The sequence below is a fragment of the Chiloscyllium punctatum genome, chromosome 51 (genome assembly GCF_047496795.1).
Source record: "Chiloscyllium punctatum isolate Juve2018m chromosome 51, sChiPun1.3, whole genome shotgun sequence".
Taxonomy (NCBI): Eukaryota; Metazoa; Chordata; class Chondrichthyes; order Orectolobiformes; family Hemiscylliidae; genus Chiloscyllium; species Chiloscyllium punctatum.
Genome location: NC_092789.1, coordinates 44,412,751 through 44,426,310, shown reverse-complemented (window position 1 = coordinate 44,426,310; position 13,560 = coordinate 44,412,751).

The window sequence follows — 13,560 nt, the reverse complement described above, 5'->3', positions numbered from 1 at the left end:
CTTGTATACCCTTGAGTTTAGAAGACTGAGAGGGGATCTGATTGAAACGTATAGGATTATGAAAGGACTGGACACTCTGGCAGGAGGGAACATATTTCCGTTGATGGGGGAGTGCCGAACCAGAGGACACAACTTAAAAATACGGGGTAGACCATTTAGGACAGAGATGAGGAGAAACTAATTCACCCAGAGAGTGGTGGCTGTGTGGAATGCTCTGCCCCAGAGGGCAGTGGAGGCCCAGTCTCTGGATTCATTTAAGAAAGAATTGGATAGAGCTCTTAAAGATAGTGGAGTCAAGGGGTATGGAGATAAGGCTGGAACAGGATACTGATTAGGAATGATCAGCCATGATCATATTGAATGGCGGTGCAGACTCGAAGGGCTGAATGGCCTACTCCTGCATCTATTGTCTATTGTCTATTGTCTAATGATCTCAGGAATGACAGGACAAACACATGTGGAACGTGTTCCGTCTGTAGGTCTGTATAGTGTAAAAGGATGGTGCAGCGATCGCATTGAAATGTAAACAATACTGAACGGCCGAGATAGAGTGAATGTTGGGAGATGTTTTCATTTGCAGGACAGACCAGAGCCCGAGTGCACAGGCTTAGAGAAAAGTGAAGACCGTGTACCGCGGAGATAATAAAACATTTCATTAGCCACAGCATTGTGAATCTGTGGAATTCATTGCAACAGAAGCCTGCGAAGTCCGAGTCATTGAATATATTTAAGAAAGAGATTGATCGGTTTTTCATTGTTAATGGGATCAAGGCTTACGAGGAGAAGGCGAGAGATTACTTTGAGAAACTTACTCGCCATGTTTGAATGGCAGAGCAGACTCGTTGGTCTGAATTTCTGCTTATTTGTCTTATTCTCTTATGTTCCTTATCATCCCTTTCTTCCAGAAAATTGGAAAAACTACAGGCAGCATTATATGAGAAGATATGGAGACAAATATAACACAACCATAGTTAGCTTAACTTCTGTCATTGTTAACATGTTAGATTCTACTTTAAAAGAAATAACAGCAAATCAGTTAAACATTGACAATGTCATCCAATACACTCAGCACAAATTTAGAATAGATTTAGTGGTATTGTCACATGTATTGTGATACAGTGAAAAGTGTTGTTTTCCATGCCATACAGGAAGGTCATACCGTCAAAGTACGGTACAGTAACACAACAGAGTGCAGATTTCAATGTTACAGCTTCAGAGAAGCAGCAGAGGAAATTAAGATGAGAGTTTTAGAGGTGTGCTAAGAGGTCAGTTATTAAAGTGTAAAACGTTGCTCTTGAATCTGATGCCAAGTGAATTAAAACATTTAAATCTTCTCCCCGTCTGAAGAGGATTCACGGTAGAATATCCTGGGCAATAATTGGATATTTAGATTGGTAAAGTACTACAGATTAATTGACTTAACAATAAAAAAAGACTATTGCTCAGATTGGGCAGTTCAAAGTCGATCCCTGCTGTGGTAATGAGGTCATGTGTGGCCCAAAATGCGTGATGACGGCAGGCTTCATTCCCTGACGTGAACCAGATGGACTTTATTTTAAAAAGAACCACAGTGAACTGGTTTACGCAGCTATTATTTCAGTATTGCTTAAAATTCAAATATGATGCTAATCGATCGAATGGTGGAGAATAACCAGTGGGCGAATGACCTGATTCTGTACCTACTCCTTCTGCTCTAACTTCGTGTTTGCCTGAGAGTTGATCTGACTTTTGTACCCAAAGTGTCTGCCTGGGCCGCTGGGAGATGCAACGTTAACACTGTGCCACAAACACCTGAATGGAGTACGCATCAATGAATACTGGACACACACAAAACCGTGCCAGGAGTCGAGTACTGCTGCCGTTGAACGGGATTTCCACTGTGCCATGAAGAAACTGTAAGAGCTCCAATGGTAATCGTTGCTGTAAGCAACGATAGCATTTGAGAGGGGTAAAGAGCAATATCTCATATTACAGCAAAGACCCTTTGCACATTGTTCTTCAAAAATAAATACGGTCTCCAGCACACCCCCTTTCCCGCTTGATAGAGAGTCATTAGTTTTCAGACGTTTCAAGTGGCTCGTCCAAGTTCACTTTCCGGTAGTGAATCTTCCCTTCGCAATTATCAGCACAGGCAGGGCATTGCAGACTCACCACCAGCCGGTGGGTGAAAACTTTTTTTGAACTCCCCTCTGAACCCCTGCATTTCACTTTAAAATGGGGGCCTCTTGCTTTTAAACTTTCAGATCAGGAGACCAGCTGTTTTCTCGTCTCGTCCATTCCTCTCATGTATCTCGCTCTTGCCCTCACTCGACTTCTCCACCACTCTGCATTTCAGAACCTTAATCACGCTGGAGAATTTTTTCTACTTCGTCAACTGCCTGGTGAAATCATATCCTGCTCGTAACAAGTTGAAAAGAACAAGTCTATATCCCAAGATGTCACCTGAATCCAGAGTGGGTAGATTGGGGGAAGGGGAGTGTTGTAGGTAGGCTTTTAACACTTCTTTTCAGGGTACTTGACTTCAACGTCCTGAGCCTAACCATTGCACAGTGAAGCGAATTCGCCTGTTCTCTGTTTGTGAACTGTCAAGTCAACAAGTCAAGAGCTCGCTGAGAAGTGCGCGTGGTGCTACTCCTTGCCGAGAATTTCAGAGATTATTCACTACAGAGTCTCCGAACCGCTGAATGTGTCTCCTGTTTTTCATCGAACTCACTGGGGTATTTCGGAAGTTTGTAGGTGCGAATGAAAGCTGTGCTCTTGTTCCTCGGAACGTGTCATTTTGAGGAGGCGGGCACTGATAGTAGGAGGCTGAAAGGTAAGTAAATAGCCACAGGTGGATGCATCTATCAGGAACGGATGTGAAGGATTCTTGACAAAGTGAAGACAGCATTCATCATTTCCAGCCAGGCCTGCTGCTGATTTCGATCCTGCTGGACCTGGAGATACACACTGCATCGCAAAGTGGAACTACAGAGAAAAGTTAAGACATCCAGAAGAAGGGGTAAAAGACAGAGTGAGAATTAAACGTAGTGTGAGAAATGAGGGAGTAAGACAGAAGGGTAATGGAGATTGAGAAAGGAAGAGGAGAGATGGGAAGCGACAAGAAATGCAATAAACAAAATTATTTCAGAAAAAAAAATGGAGATGGAGACAAGAATGTAGACAAAGAGACAGACGGATAATGTGTTAGAGAGAGTAATGAGGAAGGCGGAAAGAAGGTAAAAGGAGTTAGAAAGCGAAATAGAGAAGGGGGAATAATGAAGAGCAGAGGGAAAAAAAGAGATAGGCGTTGCAGTATAATGCACAAGAGATAGAGAATTGAGCTTGTGAAAGAGAGTAAAGAGGTACGGAGAAAGAAGGTGAAGAGGTCTGTGAGATTAAACAAACAGGTGGAGAGAAGAATGAGTGAAAGGGAGACCTACATGGAAACATCATTGAAAAAAAAGTTGATATTGAGTAATGAATTGAGTGTTTGAATAAAAACGTCAGAGAAAGACTAAAACAGGTATTGAATGACGACGGTGAGGGAATAAAAATAGCTGCGGTCGAGATAGGAATTGAGACTGAGAGATTGATGAGGGGGAGAGTGAGAGATAAGAATTACATATGAAAGAGAGAGAGAACCTCAGTGTGATCTGTTTGCTGATTGTACGTTCCTCTGCTATCGTCAGGATCCTTGCTTCTTACAGTCATGTCTAAATGCTTGTATAAAGTTAACAGTTTCACAGTCAGGTCTCGAGATTGGAGCAAGACAGAGTCGGGAGGGCAGAAGGACGTCCAATCTACAGGTCCATCTGAAGCCACAGCACCATTGTATTCACTCACCCTTCATTACTTTTTATTTGCAGGATATTTGTCTGCGATATTGATCGTTCTGCCTTTTGTTGCCAATTCCCAGTTGTACCCCTTGAGGAGAGTGGGGCTGAACTCCTTCTCAAACTGCCTCAGTCCGTGTACCGCAGACAGACCAGCAATAAAATGGCAGGGAGGCAGGTGCGGGATTTTGTCTGAGTGAAAGTGAATGAACAATCGATGTATTTCACTTACACTTCATCCGATTCATGCATGAGATTTGGAAGGCGTTCTCAGACAGCAGATATTGCTCTCCGTAGTTGCCCCGGTGAGAAAGTGGCAGTGAGCGGCTTTCTTGAAATAATGCAGTCCATGTGCTCAGGGTTGACCAGTAATTCCATCAGGGAAGGACTTCTACAATTTTGATCGAGCGGCAGTGAATGAATGATGAGATATTTCAAGGCATTATGGTGAGTGGCTTGGAGGGGAAATTGCAGGGGTTAGTGCTAAAATCCGTCTGCTGCCCTTGTGACTCGCAATGAAAATGAACGTTGATATCGAAGGGGCTAACTAAGGGATTTTGGTATTTTTTTTACAGTGCGTCTTGTAGATGGTACACTCTGATACTAAGCCTTGGTGGCCAAGAGAGCGGATGTGTGCAGATGCTTTGCGAATCAAGTGGGCTTTATTGTCATGGTTCCTCAGGCGACTCTCTGTGTGAAGTTGGCACATTCTCCCCGTGTCTGCGTGGTTTCCCTCCGGGTGCTCCGGTTTCCTCCCACAGTCCAAAAATGTGCAGGTTAGGTGAATTGGCCATGCTAAATTTCCCGTGATGTTAGGTGAAGGGGTAAATGTAGAAGCATGGGTCTGGGTGGTATACGCTTCGACCGGTTGGTGTGGACTTGTTGGGCCAAAAGACCTGTTTCCACACTGTAAGTAATCTAATCTAATCTAATCTAATCTGATCTAATCTAATCTAATCTAATCTTTTTTATTTTAATGCCGTGGAACTTTGAACATGAAACAGTGCAGTCCCTCTGGCCGTCAATGTTATGCAGTCCAGTGAAACCCATCTGAAGCCCATCTAAACTCCACCATTCCATTTTCGTCCATATGAAAACGCAATGACAATTTAAATGCCCTTAAATTTGGCGAGTCCACTACTCTTTCAGGCAGTGCATTCCACACCCCTACTACTATCAGAGTAAAGAAACTAACTCGGACCATCTGTCCTGTCTCTGTCAACCTTTAATTTAAAGCAATGTCCCCTAGTACTAGCCAACACCGTCTGAGGAAAACAAAAACACTCGCTGTGCACCCGATCCAACCCTCTGATCGTCTTATAAGTCTCTACCAAGTCCCCCTCAATTCTTTTCACCAACGAAAACAGCCTTATGTCCCTCAGATTTTCCTCGTAAGACCTTCCCTCCATACCAGGCAACATCCTCGGAAATCAAATCTGAAACCGTTCCCAAGATTCTACATCTTTCCAATAAAGCAATGACCAGTACTATCCATAACAATTCAAGTGCGGCTGCAATAGGGTTTTGCACCGCTCCAGAACGACCTGGTTCTGAACCTCAATCCCTCTACTAATAAAAGCTAACAATCTATATGTCTTGTAAAAAACTGCACCAACGTGTGTGTCGACTTTCACGAACGATGTGCATTTGTTATTTTTCTCAAGAGAGTTGGAATGTAAAAGGAGAGATGTGCGACTGAGATTTTAAAACGATCTGTTTAGGACGCATTTAGAATATTATGTCGAGTTTTGGGCCCCACACCTCAGGAAATCCGTACTTGCACTGGAGCATTTCCAGCAGGGTTTCACACGGATGATCCCTGGAATGTTAGGCCTAAAATATGATGAATGGCTGAGGATGCTGGGATCGTATTCATCGGAGCTTAGAATGTTGAGGGGAGATCTAATAGAAATGAATTTCCAGCGTTCACACTTTCTAAGCCTTGCAACATCACGAACGTTGACACCTGGGAGGCAAACAAACCAATCGTGTGTTACTCTCTTTTCCACGCAACCTCCGATCGCTTCTCCTTACTGTGGACTCACCAATGACGAAAGCTCTGCTCCTCTTCCCCTTTCCCACTGAGCAGCAGGGATAGACACTGCACCAGCGACCTCTTTCCCATTATCTATGCCTGGTTAGTCTTTCCCCCAACAATATCTAAAATGGCATAATTGTTGCGGAGAATCACCACAGAAGATCCCTGCACTGCCTCATCTTTCCCTTCCTTAATCCAGACGTTAACCTCTCTACCATCGTCGTGTTGCTGTAGACTAACTAACTCCCTGTATCTCCTCACAATAACTGCCTCCGTCTTCTGAATGACCCAACGTTCATCCAGCTCCACCTGATGTTCCCTAACTTGTTTCTCGAGGCACTGGAATTGGGTGAAATTCTCATGCATGAAGTCAGTAATGAGAGCGAGGTGACTTACTTACCAAACTTGCAGGAATCCTTTGAACTATCCTCAATGTTTAAAAATAATCATGTTCTACCATTTCAATGTACAGCATAAAACAAAATAAATATTTATTTTAAATTACATTGTATTCCAAAAGACCAAGACCAGTGCTTTCGGTTCAGCCAGCTAAAAAGAGTGATTCATATACTCTGCAATTTTCTGAGTTTAGATTGACAAGCTTATTTCAGTTTAACAAAAATAGGTACTGGATTCCTAGGGATAAATGAAGTCATCTGCTCAGTGACTGTACATGGAATAAACAATCCTGTTAATGGAACCCAGGTGTTGATGATGAATTAATGCCAACTCCACAATTAATGAATAAAGTCTCTCAGGGACTTGTCTTTTTGCTGCATAAAAGGATTCCTGGCTTAACTGCACAGAATTACCCTCCACCCACTGGCAGAAAATACGTCATGGATTTCAATGATTTCTATTCACATATTCTTGAACTATCCTCCGAAGCATATTCATGGATTAATGGGGACTTGGACATCCAAATTATAATTCAGGATTTTGAGAGGATATACTACCCAATACTTGCTGCGGTCAGTGTCCCCCGTAAGTGCTAAGTGTCCTTATCAAATGTCTAATCCGTGTTGTACCCTTCACTTATTGTCCTGAACTGCTTCCTGATGCACGTTTGCTCGTAGATCGATCGTTGATTCGTCCTTACTCACCTTGGTATATATGGTGAAGTGTAAAGCTATGTTAGAACAGACTACATTACACTGTCTACGTAGTCATTACCGGACACGAATTCGATTGATTCTCTGCTTCTTATCCTCGAAGCTATGGATCTAATTATCTACGAGCAAATGTGGAAGGATCACCTGAAATCCTCAGCAGTAGTTGGCTATATTTGTTTGATAGACCGCGAATACTTGGATCAGAATTCTGCGTCGGTAGATTTAATGTATTTAATATAAGATGACAGCATATCAGTCAAACAGACACACGCACACACTCTCTCACAAACTCTCGCTCTTGCAAAACTGCACACACCCACTATCACTCACACAAAACCGTTCAGATGCTTTCCCAAATGCACAGAGAAATTCTCTCTCTCTTTTTCCATCTCTCTATCACACACACGCACACATACACACACACACGCGCAGACAGGTGCTTCCTCGCACACAGACACACACACACACACAATCAGTGGCAAACACTCATATATTCAGATAATCTCGCGCATAGACACTGTCAGAATGTACCCCGTGCCGTAATATGTGGTGCTAGAAAACACAGGTGTTCTGGCAGCATACGAAGCCGAGGAGAGTTAAAGTTTTGAGCATCAGCTGTTCATTCCGAATGAGGGGGTGGCCCAAGGGGCCTGAGAGATAAATGGGTGATACTGGGGAAGGTAACTGAGAATGTCATTTTTAGATGGAGGTGGGCGATGATGGAGATTATCCGGAAAGGACGTTGGAGCAAAATGGTGGGATGAAAAATGGAGAGTTAGGGCAGTTCAATAGGGCTCTGGAAGGTTGGCTCTGGAATAGGATCGCGAGTGGGATGGGTGGACAGTCAAGAAACTTGTGAAATCTGCATCGATCCCGTGTGGTTGGAGGGTGCCATGGGCGGAGGTTGAGGCATTCTTCCGCCAGACATCGGGTGCCTAGTGTATGCCGTTGGAGGAGGTCCAGGACTTGCATGTTTTGACGGTTGGGAGGGGAAGTTAAAGTGTTCTGCAACAGGGAGATGGGATTATTTAGTCCCTGTTTCCGAGAGATGTTCTCAGAAATGTTCCACAAGTATCCGTCCTGTCGCCCCAATGTCGAGTATGCCACACCAAAACCAAAGGACACAACAAATGCTGTGTGGAAACAAAGCTAAATCTCCGTGCAAATGCGAAAGGATCAGTTAGGACCATGGACGGCGGTGAGTTTGAACGTGTCGGCGCAAGTTTTCCTCCTTCTGTGGTGTCAAGGAAAGGTGCCAGGTGTGGACGATGTGGTAGTGGATGCTGTGGCCCTCACAATGGAGTCTCTGTGGTTATCATCTATGTGGAATGCAGGTAGCGGTAGAAAGTGAAATGCATCCCAGGTGGCGAACATGGCTGAAGCTGTTTAGTTCAATGTTGAGATTGGTACGATGCAGCGGGGAGGAGCGGGTAGTTCTGTCCTTGATACGATTGAAGAGGTGGGATTCAAGGGCAGAGGTGATCGAAATGGAGGAGATGAACTTGAGTGCATCATCCGCCAGCGGGAGGGAATTTGCTGTCATTGAAGAAGTAAGACATCCGGGATTTTCATTGGTGGAATTAGTCCTCCTTGGGACAAGATGCGGTAGATAAATTGGAAGGAATGGATAGCGTTTTTACAAATGCCAAGATGGGACGAGGTGTCGTCCAGGTAGCTGTGGGAGGCAGTGAGCTTGACCTCGATGTATGTTTTATGTCTGTCAACGGAAATGAAGATGGAGAGGTCCAGGAAGGGGAGAGAGGTGCCCGAGACGGTCCTGGTGAATTTGAACTCTGGGTACAATGTACTGGTAAAATTGATGAACTGTTCGTGCTGCTCGTAGGAGCATGAGCTGGCGCCTATCGAGTCATTGATGAAGTGGAGGAAATAGAGGAGATTGGTGTCAGGTTAGCTGCGGAAAATGGACTGTTCCACATACCAGAGAACGTTGCATGTGCAGCTGCGGCCTATGCGGATGCCCATGGTTACTCCTTTTCCTGAGAGGAAGTGCGAGAATTGAAAGGAGACTTTTTTGAGGATGAGGTCCATTTCAAACAATCAGTCGAACGTTTCAGTGGAAGAATGAGATTTGGGTCATCGTTTAACGACTTAATGGTGGTCTTGGAGGCTTTCTTGAGAGAAGAATGTCTGAAGATGAAGTTTGGGAGCCAGACAAACGGAAGTCATGGAGACGGTGGCATCCCTAAAATATGTGGGGAAAACCTAGATCAAGATGGACAGAATGAAGCCAAGGTATGCTGGGTCATGTTCTTTGGGGAAGGAGCTGGGAGAGACATTAGGTCAACCAGGGCAGTCAGGTTTGTGAATTTTGGTCGGAGTTAGAACCGGGCAGTGCGTTGTCTCCGGACTATGAGATTTGAGACTGAGACATAAGAGGTTGGTAGAGGCAGGTGAGGTCGTGATTGAGTGGGCCGTCGGAAATGGTTTCCGTGAGTTGGTGCCTGTTTTCAGCTATGTGGAGATTAGTGCGCCAATTTATCATTGTGCCCGCTTTGTCTGCTGGCTTGATTGGTAGCCAGAGGCACCAGAATCATTCTCAGCTATGCCTGCCTCTTCCTCAATTACGGGAACAGTGTGTTTTCCGCAGCTGCACCGGCAACATTTCCGGCCATTTCCTCAGTATCATCGCCACATCATGCTCCCACCAGGAGTTTGAAAAGTTCATGAATTTTAATAATAATTTATTCCGTGGCCACAAATTCAACTGGATCATCTCGCCCACATCCCTCGCTTTCCTGTACCTCTCCGTCTTCGTTTCCATTGAGAGACTCAATACAAAGCAATTTCCCCCACCATTTATCGAAGTCTCCCTCCAGTACATCTCTTCCTCTTTTGCGCATCTTTCCTTGAAGTGCATCCATCCAATGACAGCAAGCACCGAGCCCCCATGGTCCTCACCTTCTGTCCCAACAACCAGCAAATACAACGCGTCATCCTCGACCATTTCGACTACCTTCAAACAGACCACATCACCAGAAATATATTTCTCGCCCCACCCAGACTTGCGCTCCACAGGGGCCATTCACTCAAGGACTCCTTCGTTCGGTCCAAGACCCCCACCAACCGACCATCCTCTCCCAGCATCATGCCTTGCCACCGGACAAAGTACAAAACCTCCTCCCACACCTCCATGCACATCACAGTACAAGGCCCCTAAGGATCCTTCCACAACCGACAGGGATTTAACTTGACTTCCACACACATCATATACTGTGTCCATTGCTGTTGATGTGCTCTCCTCCAACTGAAGGAGACAGAACGCTTACTTGCAGAACGTTTCAGGGATCATCTCTGAGACACATGCACTAAAAACCCTATTGCCCTGTAGCCAAACACTTTAAATCCCACTACCACTCAGCCGAGGCCATGCACATCCTAGGCCTCCTCCACACCAAACATCGAGTCACCCAACAAATGGAAAGTACTGCCGCATCGTCCACCTTTGGTCCCTGCAACCATACAGGATAAATGTATATTTCACGCGTTTCATTAATCGCCATCATCCCTCTTTCCAATTTATTCCAGAGCCAACATTCTGACTCGACACTAAACTCTGAACTGTCCAACTGTCCATCTTCCTTCCTACCAATTCCGTTCAACCTCCTTTCTGACCTTTCACCATAATACCTCATAACCATCTATCTATCCCATTCCCGCTACCTTCCCCACAGTCCACCTCCTTCCATTGATCTCTCAGCCCATTGGGCTATTCCCTCATTGCTGATGAAGAGTTTGTTCTCGAAATGTCGACTCTCCTGCTCCTCAGAAGCTTCCAAACTGGCTGTGCTTTTCCAACACCACACGTTCCATCACTTTCTCCTGCAACTATGTATACAATAATTAGCTACGTCAGAGTAGAGAATGCGAATTTGGAAGGGACTCTTTGACGATTATGCCTTCTGAATGGGAAAAACGGTCATGAATGTGCACCGCTTATGGCTGAAGTGAACATTGAATATTGCAGTTTCTTCACTCATCAATCGTTAAGTGTTACATCGTAGTTTCCTTTTCCACAGTGAATACAGTGACGATTGTGATCCTGTTCCGTGGGAAGTGTGGACTCTCCAGATGTGTCACTCTCTATCTGATGGCCATGGCAATCGCAGATTTATTGGTGATCATCCTTGACCTGATATTGAGACATATTCCAATTGTTTATCCAGAAGTCTTCACTTTCCTGAAGGATATACATGCGTGCAACATTCATGCTGTCCTGCTTTATGCAGCATCCGATTGCTCAGTCTGGTTCACAGTCACATTCACCTTCGACCGTTTGGTAGCCATTCGTTGTCACAATTTCAAAACTAAATATTGTAATGAGAAAACAGCGGCGGTGGTTCTCGGAACAGTGACTGGACTGAGCTGTTTAAATAATATTAGCTGGTATTTTATGTATAACAATAAATATCGTTTATCTAATCGTCCTATGTTTTGTGGGATTGAATTGAGTGATGACAACTTAGAGTTATGGGCCATAATTGAAATTGTTCACTATATTCTCTCACCCTGTCTCCCATTCGTTCTGATTCTGCAGCTCAACATTTTCACCGTCAGACATATTGTACTGAGCAGCAGAGCCCGCAGGAGACTCCGGACTCACAACAATGGGGAGTGTCCCAGAGACACGGAGATGGAGAACCGAAGAAAATCAATTGTTTTTCTGTTTCTGATTTCAGGCAACTTCATCCTGCTGTGGGCAGTATTTGCCGTGTATGCAATGCTTGAACGAATGGATAATCTGGGCTATTTGATTTATGTGCCTACGTATGTCCAAGAAGTAGGATTTATTCTACAGCTCCTGAGTTGCTGCACAAACACTGGAATCTACGTCGTGACTCAGAATAGGTTCAGAGGTCAATTCAAAAATTTGGTGATATATCCCTTCAGTCTGATCACTCATATAATCAAAAGGCAAAATTAGAACCTGCTTCTGGTTCCCATTGTATACCCTGACTCCCAAAGATGATTTAAATTGATTGACACACGATATTCCAAATTTGGTCATACTGGAGCCTTAAACAGCATTAGCAGTATATCCACGGATTTTCATTCCAGCACGCTCAAAATAAATGTTGACATTTCATTTTTCTTCCTACCCTCCAAGTGAAATTGCAAACCAACCTGAAGAAAATCCCGAACCAGGACTCAAAGACTACCAGCGCGTAAAAACTCCGACGTTCTTTTTAATTTAGAACATAGTCTATGCCCCTGTCTTTCCAATCAAATTGCATCTCATCCTATTTTTCCACATTGTGTTCCATTTTAACATTGCAGTCGGCTGTCTTATTGGGAAAGTTTGGACAGTAATTTGTTAATTAAATGTTGATGGACACAATTAAACGTAGATATGGATAAAATATGTTGGTGTTTAGACAATCATTCGACAAAACGATTAATAATATTGTCTGAAGACACTACCTATCCGACCAACTCGCCCTCCCATCGAAACCTTCCAAATTTAGTATATACTTTGCGCATGTAAACATCCTATGAACGTTCATAACCTCAAATTGTATGACTCGAGAAATTGAGGGTGGGGTTCAGAAAAAAGAAAAAAGAAAGAAGCATGTGTAAGGTAAAGACAGTTTAGAACGAGTGAACGAGTGAAGAGTATAAAGGAATGAGGAGTATACTGAGGATGGATATCAGGACGGCCAAAAGGAGACATGATTTAGCTTTGACAAATAGAAGTAAGGAGAACCGAAAGTGTTTTTACATATATGTAAAAGACAAAAGGGTAACTAGGGAGAAAATAGGGTCCTACAAAGATCAGCAAGGCGGATTCTGTGTGGAACCGCAGAAAATGCGGGAGTTACTAAACAAGTATTTTGCATCAGTGTTTACTGAAGAAAAGGATATGGAAGATATAGATTGTCGGGACATAGATGGTGACACGGTGCAAAATGTTCAGACTACAGAGGAAGAAGTGCTGGATGTCTTGCAACGCGCAGAGGTGGATAGTTCCCCAGGACCTGATCAGGTGTACCAGAGAACTGTGTGGTAAGTTAGTAAAGTGATTGCTGGGCCTTTACTGAGATGTTTGTATCATCGAAAATCACAAGTGTGGTTCCGGAAGACTGGAGGTTTTCTAACGTAGTGCCACTGTTTAAGAAGGATGGTAAGGACAAGCCAGGGAAATGTAGACAAGTGAGCCTGACGCCGGTGGTGGGTAAGTAGCTGGATGGAATTCTAAGGGGAAGGATTTACATGTTTTTGGCAAGGTAAGGACTGCTTAGGGAGAGTCAACATGGCTTTGTGTGTGGGAAATCCTGTCTCACAAACGTGACTGAGTTCTTTTTTGTAGAAGTTACAAAGAGGAATGATGAGGGCAGAGAGGTAGACATGATCTGTATGGATTTCAGTGAGGCGTTCGACAAGGTTCCCCATGCGAGACTGGTTAACAAGGTTAGATCTGACGGACTACAGGGAGAAGTAGCCATTTGGATACAGAACTGGCTTAAAGGAAGAAGATAGTTGGTGGTGGTGGAGGGTAGTTTTTCAGGACTGGAGGCCTGCGAGCAGCGGAGTGCCACAAGGATCGACGCTGGGCACTCTACTCTTTTGTCATTTACAT